Genomic DNA, 12,855 nt, shown 5'->3' on the forward strand with positions numbered 1-12,855 from the left:
GCAGAGGGCCTGGGACGCTGCTGGAAGGGGACTGGAGGCGGTTCCAGTCTCACAGGCAGGCACTCTCTCTGCTAGAGATGATCACGCACACTGGCCCGTTCCTATCGCGCAGCAGCGCAAGCACGGCAAGCTAACACACAGAGCTGCGGTCCGATACCGGCGAGCGAGAGCCGGCACACGTCCGAACCCCGGTGCTGGCACCAGGGCCGCACCGAGCGGGAACAGCCCGAGCTCGGCACTGCCCTCACGGGACAGCCCCCGCCAGCCGGGCCCCGGGCCCAGCGCACGCCGCGGCCTTCCCCATCGGCCCCGGGGCTCACGGGGCGCACACGGGCCCTTCGGCTCCACTCCGGCCGGCCAGGGGAGCGGTCCCCGCGGGGACGGCGGGCACGGAGGGGCGGAGGGTGCCCGGAGCGGGCCCCCAGAGGCGCGGCTCGGTCCCGGTTCGATCCCGGGGCGGGGCACAGGCGAGGCTGAGGGAGGGGGAGAGGGAGCGGGGGGCACTCACGCGGACACCGGCGCGCGCCGGGCTTTCGCTGCCGCCGCCTTTCGCGCCCGCGCGCCGCCGCCAATCCCGGCCCTCGGCGGAAGCCGCGGCCCCGGCCAATGGCGGCGCCGGGCGGGGAAGGACGCGCTGCCATTGGCCGGCCCGAGGGGCGGGGCCCGCCCGCAGCGGGGCGGGGCGCGGCCTGGCCTGTGCCACCCCCCCCCAGGGCCCGGCCCGCTCGGGACAGGAGCCGCCCGCCGGGTCCGGCACCGGAACGGTGTTTGTGCCTCAGAGTTCGTTTTCCTGGGCACCGGAACGGTGTTTGTGCCTCAGAGTTCGTTTTCTACCTGTGCTTATTGCGAGGTAATCCAGCCCCAAGTGCCCAGTAAATTCTCTGTAGCTCCGCTAGAAATTCAGGCGAATGACCCAGAGGCCAAGGAAGGCTCCACCCACACCATTGTAACGGGGCTTGGCTCGCAGCTTTGCCTTGCTGCTGATTGCACAGCGAAAAGGATCGCACAGAGTACAATATATTTGCACCTTGGCTCTGGTCTGCCCTGTAACTGCTGACCAGCAATGAGTAGGACTAGGAAACTTAGTGGAAATATTGGAACTATTCACTGTAAGGTTTCCTGATGTTTGGAGTAGTTGGATTTTACTGAGACTAATGCAGTTGTATGCTTGTAAATGAAAGAATTTTGCACTTCTTGTTTATTACCCATTTTTGGTCAATTTTTCTTTTTTTAAAGATAAAAGAATATTACTTTTGAATTGTATAATTTTGAATATTACTGTTGAAGAGTAGCTCCACTGCACTTGATAATGCATAAATCTCTTGTTCTCTAGAATATGAACTGAAATAATCTTGTTTATTGCACAAGTCAGGCAGAGATCTGTAACTGCAGCCCTCATAACAAGCTGTACTTGGGTTAACAAATCGTTAAATGCAGAAACAGGTTCCACCACTTTTGTTAAGCTGCTCTTCCTATTACACATTTTAGAAGGAGGATGCTGAAATGAGTTGCTGAGCTGCTTTGTTTGTTTTAGTAGGTTTTGATTTGATGTGTGGGTTTTTCTTTTCCTACAGTTGTTCTCATTTGCACTTTCTGTTTGGGGCTCTAAGAAGTCAGTGCAGCAGTTTGAGATTTAGTTAAGTTAATTTCAGTGAAGTGTACTGAATTTAAAAGCAGATTATCTCAAACATTAATTAAATGAGGTATAATGACAAAATAATGTAGGCCAAATTCCGTTCTTTCTTTTATCCATGTAATCTTAGAGAAGTTCAAAGGGCACCCTAAGCATTCACGAGTGCAGGTTTGTCCTAGTGCTAATGACAAGCAACATCATTCTAAATTAACCTCTTGGGACAATCTTACCTACAGCCATTTCTGAGTACTGTTGAACCAGGAATTCTCTCTGCCAGTTAATGCTTGCATAATAGCTGCTGATTATTTACAGGTTGCATACTTAGCTCTGCTGCCTCCTGGCCAGGTCAGAGTTTCATCCCCCTTCCTTGGCCTCCCTGCCTCGGAGTTGTCCTCATGTGGAATACCAAACCACCACCATTTCTAGGCAGCTCCCATTATTGGCACTTCCCTGTCAGTCATATCCATGCTAACTTCCTCCTCATCACTTCAGTTCACTTTCGCACAGCAAGAAATCTGCTTTCTTTATATCTTCTTATCAAGACCCTGTCTAGCTGTGGTTTCTTTCCCTGCAATGTCTCAATTCATCTTGGTTTCAACACTTAAAATTATTTTCATTTAGACCCAGGTCATTTATCTAGCTTGATCATTAGCTTCTCTCCATTTCCTCCTTTCTTACTGATCCAAATATGTTGTGCTCTCTCATGCCATCCTTCCAGTGATGTTTCTCTGTCGTGTCAAATTTATACTTTTTTGTTCCCATGAGCATAACTGGCCTTATAGTATAATTTCATATTGTTTCTTAATTTATTGCCCCACTCTTTCTAGCCTGCCAGAAACACCAGCCTTCATGCTTGCTTTCATTTATGTCATTTTACCTTCTTGTTTCTCCTCTGTTTAAAAAGGAAGTTGAGTCAAATTGGATATGACTGTTCTCATATCCTCTCAAAAGTCACCTCTTTATCAGTGTTTTTCTGCATGTATGTCTTCACAGGAGAGAGACAGATTATATGTGACTCTACTTGCTTAAGCACCTTCAGCTTATTTTTGCTGTAATTTGAATGAATTTAGAAAAAGTAAAGGCATAGCTTCTGCTTTGCATCTGCACAGCTTCTGTGCCTTTGCTGTAGCATGAGACATTCCCTGTTTGCTCTTGGCTTGGATAAGCAGAAACAACTCCTTCACTCATGGGGCAGAGAAGGCTCCATCTTCTCGTTCAACACTGAGCATCCAGTCCCAGCCATGCACCACGGCAGGAACTTCTCAGAAGCAAAGAGAAGAAATGGCATTAACTCTAATTGACAAACAAAGCAGCACTGTGCTCTGTGAGCCAAACTGCTGCACTGCCTTCTCTGGTGGCTGTATCTCCAGGTTGGAAATGAAGGGTGAGAAGGCAGATGACGAGCCAGGCCCGTGCAGAATGTTCCCTACGGCTGACAAGCAATGGCCAAAACCCACATCTGGAAGCTTGCCAAGAAGGGATCCAAACATTGCTGTGTGATTGCATCCACTGCTGCCAGAACCTGCAGCTGAATCAAACTTTTGCTGTCTGCTGACAGGCCTAAAAGGATCTGTGCTGACACTAGAGCACATCTATTAACCACTTCCTAGGTCAATTAAACCAGAAGCCTCCCTGTGTTTGTGCTGTCCTCCAGCCTTAGAAAAACAATAAGCAAGATCCAGGAAGGTAATTGATGAATTGTATCTAGCACAAACAGAGGCAGGAGATCCTTAACGTCCCCTTACTGCCAAGAATATCCATTCATAAATTAGGAACTTAAACTTAAAAGTCAGAAGCTACTTAGAAATGGGCAAATAAGAGCTGGTGTTGCCCTGTCAGTATTAGAAGTATACATATACTCATGTAGACAAAATTCAATTTTAATGACAGTAGAGACTGTTAAATGTACTATTCAGTTTTCATTAACCTAAATGACACATGCTTTCCTACTTCTAATTACTCTTTTTGTTAGCAATATGAGTCTATGGCAAAAGTTTGCTCTCTTTGGCACCAGGTTGAGACACATCTCTTCATGCTACTGTGCCCTTTAGGAATACTGTCAAATTCAATTATTCAGGACTCATGAGTCTTGCACTAACATGAAGAGATTGATTTGAAAACCATGGGACTAAAGTCCTTTTTTCTGTTTTTCAATTTCCATTTCTTAACCAGGAAAACTGAGATTGCCAGCTTTGCTCTCACATGCAGATGAGTGCAGCCCCAGAATAATGAACTCAGATGTGTCAGTGACTGTCTCTGCCAGCATTTTCTGATCTATCTGAAATATCACGAATTGTTGTGGTGTCAGAAAACATACCACAATAACAGTCTCTGCAGCCTTTTTAAAGGCAGTTAAAAACAGATATAAAAATTACTTCAGGCAAAGACAGAAATTCTCAACCTTTTATAAACTGGGTCTCATTCAAACAAATTATGTTCTAATAAAATCTATTGATATATACCTAATAAGGAATGTAGGAAAGTTGAAAAAGGCCAAGCTGAGTAAGCTGATGAGTTTCCTGTAACAGAAAGGGTTTGTGCAAACTTTGACTTAGAGAACAGCTGTTAATGGTTAGTTACAATTTTTATCTGTACATGCAAAGTGCTGAGAGTGGTTGGGCCATGGTGTGCACAGCTCTGATGCTCACATTGCAAGATGGATACTGAAAAAACTAAAAGAAGAGCTACAGAATGATCAAGAGTCAGAGAAAATGCAATGAAGAACTAAAAACCTTAACTTACCTACTGAATCAAAAAGATTGAAAGGTGAGTCGATAACTATACATAAATGCACAGAAAGAATGTTGAATATCAGGGACATTTGAACCTGCCAGACTGAAATAAGAAGGAATAATGTCTAGTACCTGGAATCAAGCAAAATAAAATAGTTTTCAGTACTTAGTTGAGTACTGACAATAAATATTCCTTGGAATATTTAAATATTCCTTGGAATAGTTAAGGGCTGTCATTGATTACTTGGCTTTGGGTGTCTTCAGATTGAGAGCCAGTGCTTCCCTGGAAAACACAGGCTGTGCTGTGTTTGAGTGCAGCAGTGTATCCAGGGTTGAATACACTTGCCTGTAATTTACAGATCACACTATATACTCCCATAGTCTTCTTTAGACTTTATAAATAAATTTATGTACTTTGTAAACTCTCCAAAACATCTATAAATGTTTTATAATTAATAAATAATAACATAAATAATTCTTTTCTTCCTCCCACCCCAAGTTTAGCTTTACTTTCCATGTGTGTCTCATCTGTATATGACTATTTTGTCCCACTTGCACAGCACTGTGGCTGGATAAATATCACTGACAGGTTAAGGAGGCACCCACTTCTTGTCTCAGCTGCTGAGGCTGCACAACACCTCTCTGAGAAGTTTCCTAAGCAGTGTCATGGCCCTCAATTTCATTTGACTGCTAGGAGAATGTGCTTCATCCAGTTCAGCTCTCTCTGTAGCTGCTCTGAGGTTGTGCTTCAGAGATTTTTCAGCCTTTCAAAGAAAAGGGATAAAATCAAAGCTTTCCTCAGCAACAACAGTCCATTTGAAGTAATTCGGGTGTTCTTGTAATTGCAGCAGCTTTTGTGATTGCTTACCCCTAACAGGAGTGTTTGGCTTGGCCCAACTGGTACCTGTGTAACTAAGAGCAAATCTGGCATCTTATGTGTATGAGCTGTGTGCTTTTCCTTTCCTCGTGTTGGATATTGTCTCTTTGAATGTAGAGCTACAGTTTTCTTTGTTCTTTATATTTTATCAACACACAAGAATTTCCTCATGGTTCAATAAGAGATTCTGGTCTCCTAGTAGATATGCAGATAACACTGTGGTTTTGCTCTAGTAGCTGACATAAAGCTGAATGTGGTAACCTCACTTACTGAATGATTGTGTTGTCATTGGGAATACTCACACATGTAAAATGAGTAGGATTTGGCCCTTTGGTCATATTTTTGTAATAAAAGATAAAATGAGATTTTTAGGAAACTGCAACTTATGACCATAATATTTATGAGGCTGTCAAGACTGCACTGTAAAAATTCATATTATTTAATTCTTCACTCTGACACTAAAGCATCATTTCATTTATATGCAAATAGGAATATGCTGTTTCTTCACTGAAGAAGCTGTTTGAATTATTCAGATTTTATTAATAAAGCTTCATAAATAAGTATTTTTTCTACTCAATTGGTAGTGGCCAGGGGAGAGAATCTATTTATCAGACTTTGTTATTAGGAGCTTCATAACAAAATATGAAGATTTATGGAGTACATAATTAGACATTATGTGATTCTAATGGAAACACTGGGTTATCTAGATGAAATACTGTTTTCTTTATGCATTTCTCCTTGGCAGAGGCACTTTCTGGAAAATGGACAAAACCTGTCCCCATCACTAAGTTCCAAGAAATGCCTATAAAAGGCAGAGAAACTTAATTTTTTTTTTTTAAATCATACACACTGAAACAATTTTGAATAAAAGAAGGTGTCTAAGATTAAAGACTATAAGAAATGCCAGGGAGGAGCAGGTAGAGAAAATTCCTCTTCTGGGCAGAGGGGCTGGGTTGTGTGCTGCTGTTAGCAGGGTGTGCCAGGGAGATAAGTGAGTTTGTGAGTGTGTGTAAATGGGCAGGCAGCTACCTGGAGGATCCTGCTTTGGATTCCCCAACCACAGAGGCAAAGGATGTTCTGCATAGTCATTGTGGACATAACTACGGTCAGAGCAAAACTTAATAATGTAAATTAATTCTGGCCCTTTAACACATGACCAGGTGTTTTGAATGAGAAAATTCCTAAAAAAACTACCCCCTTTTCATGCTAGCTTGTATAACCACTTATTTTATTTCTATAACATTGAATAAGACCTGAAAACACTACACCTAAAGTAGTTATTGCATCAGTTTTTGAATAATAAGTCTGTAACTTTCATTTCTGGAGTTTAATCAAAAATAAAAAAGTCAGTACAGTAATGATGAGCCTGATAATCCTCACCTGGGGCATTTCCCCACCCTGCCCACCTCCCTGTTTCTGCCCAGCCTGGGCTCATTGCCCTGGCTTTTGGTGGTGTTGTAGGACTGCTGCTCTCCTGCTCCCTCCAGCCCTGCTTGCTTGTGGGCTGGTGTCCTGGGCTGTCCCTGTGCCCGGGGAGGTGACACAGGGCTCTGGGGCTGTCTCCTCCCTGCCCTGCTCTGGTCCTGCCCACACTGGAGGTCCTTCCCAGCTCTCCAAGATTATATTATGATTATTACAGGTAAATTTTACTGAGGAAGAAATGCCAGACTGTTCTCCTGTACTCCTCTCCTCCAGAGCAAAGATGTACAGCAGAGACTCTCCATGGAAGCCTTCCAGAGCAGGTAGGTTTTGGCCCAGGTGTTTCCAGCCTGGCAGCTCTCTTTGCACATAACTGTGTGTGCTGCTGGTTCAGACTCCCAGGTTCTTTGGCCAAAGGAAGCAAATATAGAAATTTAAATTGGACACCACATATCCTAGTGTGGGCAACTAGGTAACCTAATTTTTAGGCTCTCACAGCACAGGAGTAAATTGAAAGAATTCCTCGGTCTGGACTGTGATATGCTCGTAGCTTTCTCCTGTTACCACTTCAATTTTTCTTTGGGGCAGAAACAGTAAAATCTGAGAAAAATTATTAATTTCTTGCAATCTTTCATACTGAAAGTAGTAATATTTCCAAGTCAGCTGCCTCCAATACTACTGCAGTGCTTGCCAGCCACTGTAGGAATAACTGTACTGAATTTGAATATAGAGCCTTTTTTTGGTTCTTTTTTGCTTTGGATTGTTTTCCCTTTCACTGAGAGGATAACATGCCTTGGAAAGGCTTTATTTTAGGTGTGTACTGGTGCACTGCAGAGCTTGTTCTGTATTAAATTCCAAGGATGAATTCTCTTGTGAGTAGTTTGCCGTGACTTGACTGATTCATTTATTTTTAAAGACAATTGTCTGGGGTTTTTTATTTTTCCTTTTTTTTGTGGTTCCTCCAGCTACAGGTGATGAAATGAAAACCAGCTTCATTGTTATTATATGAAAAACTGCAATGAGGTGACTTTTCTAATGCCAGAATAAGGTGGTAACTTCTGTGGGCTGGCAGAGGAACAAGTTGAAGTTTACTGTACCTTCAGCGCCCCATGTGTCAGGATACAGCTCTGTGAAAGCTTTTCTCAAGCTCTGGCACAGGGAAGGCAGGCATGTGATCACGTGGAAAGGCAGTTCTGCTTCTCTTCCTCCCTGATGGAAAAGTATGCCATGTTTCTAGTCTGCTGTGACCTCTGGCACATACATGGGAGCCATGTTCTCCTTGTTATCAAGCTCCATGTTCAGGTGTCTCAGACAAGCCCTCTCCAGGCAGGTGAGCCAATGGACCAAATAGCACCTATGGCTACATCTGGAATAGACAGGACACTCACTTAGAAAGGAACCCTTTTCAGCCCTCAACTGCCTCCATCTTCTAATGTTCCTTTAAGCACAGAAACTCACCTAGAATATTTTATTTTGTGACACTGCCTTACCTATGGGTGGTAGCTTGCTTTCTGCTGCAATATGTTTTTTGTGGGGAGGCATACAGGACAATAGTTGTTCCAAAATTCCTCCTACACAGCACCCTTTCTGGAGTTTGTGGATCCCTTTCATATTCTCAGTGAGGAAATATTTTAGTGCTGTAATTTGGTGTGAGCATCCTCCAGGTAGTGGGTTTTGCTGTACATGAGCTTTCCAGGGAGACTTTTGGTGACTACATTCTGGTTTTAGTTCTGTTCTTCACTCTGTAGTATGCAAGCCACAGGACCATATGGTATAGCCACAGAAATATTTGTGCTCATTACAAAACTGCTTCCTATTACAGCTACAAAATATGGAAACTATAAGTTAAATTGATCAAAAGTTATGTCGCTATTCAAGAAAGCAGCAAGCCCAAAACACTTACCTGTGAAAATAGAAATGTTGTTTTCTAATAGACATTTCTAAAATATCTAATGTTAAGAAGGAAACTGGAAATTAATTTAATTCACAAGTACTCCAGATATTTTGCCTAACTGAAAATAGATTTTCTGCTAGCATTCCCTGAAAGGGGCATGAGGGATGCAATGGCTGCTGTTCATATTTTGTCCATAGGGGCTGTCAGCTACCTAGTAACACATACATGCCTTCAACAAAGATAAGATGTTGAAGGGCCCCTGGTTTTGGTACAAATGTGGTAGCAAACTCACCTTTATGCAAGTCCATGGCATTCTCAGATGTTGCTCTCTGTCACTGAAATCTCTTGTATTCTCTCTTTTGACCCTCTGTTAACTGAAATTTGTATCCAAGTAAAAGGAGTCACTTAGAAACAGGTATTATCATAGGAATTTTGAAAACAAATGGGAAAGCAATAGGATTGGGTGGAAGGATTTTTTGCAGACAGCAGGAGCAGTTTTGTAAGCAATGCTGGCAGAACTCTAACAAAGGACAGAACATACTAGAGCCAGTGGTGCTTAATGAGGGGGTGGCAACTCACAGGAACACCACAGTGCTCATTTGGAGTGGCTGGGAAGAGTTGAAGTCTTGGGGTTTGTTCTTCTGGCAAGGACCTAAAGCTGTTGTGGAAACACACAGCTCAGCAGGGTGTCTTCCTTCAGAGGTTTGAGTAAGGGAAAGGAAATAAGGCAACTGTAATGCCTCCCTGCACTATGAACACTGCCTTTCATGCCAGAAGAAAAGCACAGCCTCTCAGCCTTTCTGATCCCTGTTATATTCAATATTCCTATAGCCACAGGCTTTGTGTCCTAACCATTCCCTCTCAACTCTGAAAACTCAATTTCCTCTTGTTTTTTATCCAAAATACATCCTTTGGGCACAGTTAGGGGTATTGTGTTGTAGATGGTCTGTTTATCCCAGTGCATTCTTGCATAGCACTGACCAATGGGACCTTATTCTCTGCTGACTTTATCTGCATTTGCATATATACAATGCAAACAAAGCTGTGTGTAACCGTTTTACTTGATGGCATTTGGTATCCACACAGCTCTGATGAAAGTTACTTCCTAAGGAGAGGTGGAATGAAAAGTCCAGCCTTTGATGAAAAGGTAGTCTGGAGAAAATCCGTGGAGGAAAACAAGGAGAGACATTTCTTAACAGAGCCTGCAATCAATGAAGAGCTGGTAGGGATAGCTGAAGATGAAAACTGACATAATTTTACATTAAAATTGGCCTTTAGAGGATTAATTTTAATGTTTCTGCAGGGTGCTTATACTGAGAAACATTGAGGTCAAAATACAAGTATTTCAAATTAGGAAAGCAAACAGCTTCGATGATAGCTTGAAATGATCAGATTTCTTAATGGGAGACTTCAGTGAGGATGAAATGATGGTAAAAAATAGATTGCTAAAGCAATGAGAGCAGTAATGTGCAGCCACAGGAGAATCAGGGTGTGAAAGAAAGCCGGGGTCAAGGATGAAGCCAGCATCCCAGCCAGCAGGGACAGCCAATAGGTCAGGCTGGAGCAAAACAAGAGAGGGAGCAGCACATGTATAATAAATGTGATAGGCAGGGCCAAATCCTGCCCGAGCCTGCATCAGTACAACTTCAATGGCTGAAACCTCTTAACACAATGTCACTTCCAATATGATCTAACAACATACATGCAGGCTTTTATTTAAATCAGTACACAAGGCTAGACTTTCCACTCTCCTGTGCTGTTTCTAGGCAATTGTAACTTCATTGTTTCACTGCTATTACTTTGGGGTCTTAGCTGAATTTCTTCTGTTGTGTATCTCCTGTGAGTAAAACTTCACCTGTTTGTAACTGGCCTTCTGTTTTAGCAGGACTAAATTCTTCAAGCTAAAAGATCATTTTAGGAAAGCGTGATATTGTTCTCTATTTCTTGAACAGTATACTATTTTATTCAGATTTTAAAACAGAATTCTTTGTGCATTGTACCCACTGATCCTAATTTTAAAAAAATTAGAGGTTTGATTTTTTTTTTGTTGTTTTTTTTTTTTTTTGTTTTTTTTTTTTTGTTTTTTTTTTTTTGTTTCTGCTATGCTGCTAGTATTCATGCTCTCCATATTCTGGCATCAGTGGTTTACAAAAAGGTGATAAAGAGGAGAGTCAGCTCCCAGAATTAATAAGATGGAAAACGGACTTTGTTTGAAACACCTTTCTTGTCATATCTTTTATATTTGTAGCATTTATATTATTTTTGAAGTCGTCACTGATGTGAGAACAGTTATTTTAAATCCAACACTTAGCTTTCCATACAAGAAAACTCTGCCCACTTAACTGCAAGTATACATGCACAAGGATTCACTACTCTAAACCCGGAAGTTACAGGCATTTGGTTTTGAACTATAGCTTTTAAACTCTGGTTCTTTTGTTTTCATTGTTTGACAAAAAAAGAAACAAACCCCTATGGGTGATGTTACAAATAAAAATCAAAAGATTGCAAATCTCTAAAAGCCGCCACATCCCTGCTCCAAAACTCTAGGCTTTAGTTACTCCTTTCAATGTATACTTTCTCTTAGATTAGCCTTGTAGAGAGGACTGTATTTCCTCCTCGTTTCCATGAGTATAACAGAGGTGGAGTTAACCCTTAGCTCAGTAAGTGGGACTGTCAGGGTTTCCCTAAGCCTGCTGCTTGTTCCTCCCGAGAGCTGCCAGCCCAGGAGCAGAGAGCCGGGGTTCCCGAGAGCAGGGTTCCACCCACAGCTGCATGCAGCAGGAGGAGGAAATGCACACAGGAGAGGGAATCTGCCTGCCCGGCCAGCAGCACCCTGGTGGAGCCGTGCCAGCATCCCGGTGGGCACGGGGAGCCCCGAGCTCTCTGTCAAAGGGAAATGCCTTACTGAAAGGACAGCCATGCCTATGTCACTTTAGGCATCTCCTTAAAATATTAAAGAGGGGGACAGAGCTGTGGTAAGGAGAGTTATTTTAGAAAATTGCCTGTGGACTGTGTTTTAATGTACTGAAGCCGTTCCCTCAAGCTATTTTACACAATATCCAGTTTTCTTGACTTTCAGAAGTACTAATAATTCAGTGGATGCAGAATCACAGAAAGCTCCTGAACTCATACTCTCCTCCACTGCCTTGAAGTCCTATTTTCAGCTAGTGGTTCAGAACTATAGAGCATTGCAAAGGGGCACAAAACTCTGTGTGGTGTTAACTGATACCTTTTTCGAAAGAAATTAATTTTAAAGCAGAGAAACTGGATGTATATGAATGAAATTTTGTTTCTTTTTCCTGAGAGCTGGTAGATTACTAACCTAGATGCTTGGTTTAACACAACAATTATAGTAATGAAATTCAGCATTGTCTTTTGTGTTTGGTATCAGGGGGGTTTTTTCCTCTCTTTTCCAATATTTCTGTAGATATTTCTTGAGGGTTGTTATGCTTAAAATAGAATAAAATTACTTGAAACACTGTAACATGAATAAAAATAATGCAAGTAGCAAGCCCCTGTCCCCAGTTTAATATGAGGATGTTTAATCCTCTCCAAACATATGGCATACAATTCCTTGTATAACATCAAAATATATCTTAGAAATACCATTTTGTGAACATTTCAGTTGTATAGGACTTGAGATACATGCTGCATACTGTCTAGCTATATAAATCATCAGGAGAAAATTGGCTTGTTTTTATGACAATAGCAAATAACATTGCTGAGATTTTTCACTATTAATGTAAAACTAGGAAAAATTTGGATCATGTAGAAATATAACTGAAATGTTTGAAAATCCTGCACCTAAAAATCTCATTTTAATGCCTTTTTCTACAAGACTGTTCTGAATGAATTAGAAATTACTGAAGTACTGTTGAAGCAAAGCCACAATCTGCCTGAATTTTCACCATAATAAGAATATTCCACTTGAAGATAGCAACTTGGCCCAAGGTTTTTATGGAAGTTTAGTTCTGTTTAGTGCTAGAGGCATGTTTCATGCCCTCAGTGTCAGATAAAAAGGACCAGGTGACACCCAAACTGTGTTTTCAAACCTTGAAATAGACACAATCCACACCTGTGAGCTAATGACAAAGCAGAAAGACTGTGAAAGACAAATTCCTTTTAATCTTTGGGAAACAGATGACAAGAAGCAGTAGTAACGACCTTGATTAAAAGCTTGGAACACATTTGGAGAAATAGAAATTTACTTTTGAAACATGAAATACCTGTAAGTAAATGTAACCAGATCTTTCTTTTGGTGCTGACCTAGGCAGGTGCTACAGAAGCCAGGGCTTCAGGG

This window comes from Melospiza georgiana, chromosome 9, assembly GCF_028018845.1.
Source record: "Melospiza georgiana isolate bMelGeo1 chromosome 9, bMelGeo1.pri, whole genome shotgun sequence".
Taxonomy (NCBI): Eukaryota; Metazoa; Chordata; class Aves; order Passeriformes; family Passerellidae; genus Melospiza; species Melospiza georgiana.